Here is a 2,837-nt window from a genome sequence, read left to right as displayed (position 1 = left end):
TAAAAATTCAAACATATACCCTTCCAAATTTAAAACCAAATCATTTAAATTTCATATTCCAGATAATATACCAAAATAAAATCATTCAGCGACTAATTAATTGTTAATTAATTCTAATATACAATCACCCGATTCTTATATAATTCTTACAAAATAATTCACTTATTAAATGTAACTGAAATATTAACAAATTATAAATGAAATCATGAAAATTTCATATATTTTTAGAAGTATTTAGTCCTTTCAAAAAAAAACCATTGACTATACCGTAGAGAATAGAACTGGAACATAAGTAATAGGAGAGTAGGTGATTTTATCGCGTACAGTTAGCAAGTATAAAATAGTGGGGGATGAAGAATGGTTCGTTCGTTCGTTCGTTCGTTGGGTTAGTTAGGTAGTTGGTTTGGTGCATGCGCCCAAGTGAACTTTTGACGCGCGCGACCATTCCTCGAGGATTGAGAAGAGGAAGCTGAAGAAGCAGACGCAGAGAGACGCAGACGACGGTGGGTAGAGCGACGGCCCCGAGCCGGAAACACCGGGGTGAGATGCACCCTTATCGCTGTTATCGCTATCAATCGCCTGTGGGGTTTCCATCTGGGAGCACCGCATTTCCACGAAGGCTGATTCAACTAACAACTTCTAACTGTATCCTAGATTAACACGGACTTTTTAATCCCGTCTAACGTTCTCTTCAACTTCGGGGTAAGTACTTTGGCTTCTGTGTTTTTTTATATTTTACTCTCAGTTTATATTTTATATATTTGTTTCTTTTTTCTTGTTTATCCCCACTGATTCGAAATTATACAATTTATTTTTGTATACCGTAGAAAAATATTTAAATGATTGTTTGGAAAAAATAATAAATTTTATCGTACGCTTGTGTGCGTTATTTTGAACTTCATTGTTTCTTCGTAATTTTTAGTGAAAATGAGTATCGATTAAGTTGTATTGTTTTAATATTGTATATTTGGGGATTGTTTGTTTAATTTATTTCATGATTAATACAAGAAACAGATATTATTTAGTATTCAATTTTGAATTATATCATTATTTATATCAAAAAGTTTTAAGTTCTATTTTTTTTTCTAATTTCCGACGAGCAAAAACCGATAAAATTAAACAGCAATTTTTCTTAAACGATCGGATAATAATTTCAAGTATAATAATGTAGTTACAATGAGAGAAAATAATCAAAATTATTAAATCAATTATTGACAATGATAAAAAACCAAAGTGTGAAATCTTTTGCCCGGTGTGAATTTCAATTACACGTTAGACAGGAGCCAGGTGCGCTTTTCACTTGGGAATGTGTGTTTGAAGTGAACATATCCTGCGGGAACCATCTGACTGCTTTCGGTCACAGTTTAAAGACCCTCTTTCTTATCCCTAGTACGGTATTTCCTGATTGTCATTCGTCGGGACGCTTTTCTCATTTCCACGTGTCACTTGCACATTATTATCTGATGTGATCCGTTTTATTCATCATTTAATATGAAAACTAAGCAAAAAAACACTGAACAATTTTATTGATCATAGTTATTAACACGTTGACCGCCGTGTAGTTCACCGGTGATCTCAACACAACCAATAGTAAAAATACATAATTACAGTAAATATCGATACTGATCAATTTTGAAATAATACTATTGTTTTTATTAGGGTTTGTGTGTGTGAAGAAAATAATGATATACAAAACATACAAAAATAGTTTTATTAATACAAGAAAAATGTGGATGACATGTAACGACATAATAATTGCTTATAATAATAAATGCAATTTTCATCATCATAACACTTCACTAAATAAATCGCTAACTTCATCCTAAAATCGAGAATTCAAATATTTTTCGAATCACTTGTTTGTATAATACCATTTAATATACAACACAAGTAATCAGTAAAAGTTCTATTGCCAATTTCCTGTAACATTTTATAATTTTTCGCAGTGAAGTCATTTGATCAAACAAATCAACTAATGATTTCCATAAATTCTAATTTACTATCATTTTTGGAGAGTTTGAAACAACTGATAATCACAAAAATGATCTGGCAAAATAATGATTTTAGCTTGAAAAAAAAGTAGCAAAAACTTCGGAAAAATGATGGTCGTTAAAAGCGTTTAGATAAAAGCACAAACGATGATACCCGATTGATTCTTATCAGAGATTTCACTACCCTTCTTCACCCTTCTTTCATAGTTTCGACAAAATCATTCGACAGGATAGTATCTAACAGTTACAGGGTCCTAAGGTTAATAGAATGATCGGTAACAAAGTTATAAAGCAATCTGCATAAACCTGTCCCGGTACTTTGCACTACCTGGGGAGAAAGTTCTCGGCAGTAGTAGTGCAGGCAATGTCGCAATTAACGACAATAATACGATTACCTGCTCTGCTCGTCAAGGACCGTAACTGAGAAGGTTGACATAGTATCCTTACTCTTCAAAATGGACACGCGATCATTAATGTAAAAAAACTATTAAACATCTTTACACATACTCTCATCCTTGCTTCGATTTACATTATTGGTGTTTTTCATTTTTTTTTCTTTTTTCTTTGTTTTCTCATAAATATAATATTTTGTAGGAATATGTTTAACAATATTTTTTACCTGGACAGTATTTTGTAAAATATACGATCTCAGTTATGTGAATATTATTTTCAGTTTAGAAATAAAATATAAATAATAATTTATCAGTATTTATAAAATAACATGGTCATTATATTTATAACAGAAACAAGGTTGCATCAGTTATATAATATAACATATTAATAAAATTTGTTTACATACTAATATTCCTTTAGACATTTAATTATAAAATTATATTATTATAAAAA

At 30.7% G+C, this 2,837-nt stretch overlaps 1 protein-coding gene across 1 annotated transcript in view; it reads left to right on the top strand.

Annotated features, from left to right (window-relative positions):
- The first annotated feature begins 437 nt into the window (after nucleotides 1-437).
- The window catches only part of LOC106786161 (synaptic vesicular amine transporter), a 19,635-nt gene continuing 17,235 nt past the window's right edge, over nucleotides 438-2,837 (top strand). The window contains exon 1 of the mRNA XM_014747269.1: nucleotides 438-702. The gene's annotated coding sequence lies outside the window, so the exon portion shown is untranslated. The remainder of the gene's footprint in view (nucleotides 703-2,837) is intronic.

This window comes from Polistes canadensis, unplaced genomic scaffold, assembly GCF_001313835.1.
Source record: "Polistes canadensis isolate GaletaPanama2010 unplaced genomic scaffold, ASM131383v1 scaffold_66, whole genome shotgun sequence".
Classification (NCBI taxonomy): Eukaryota; Metazoa; Arthropoda; class Insecta; order Hymenoptera; family Vespidae; genus Polistes; species Polistes canadensis.
Note: the sequence above shows the minus strand (reverse complement) of the source record. Positions and strands in the feature narration are given on the sequence as shown.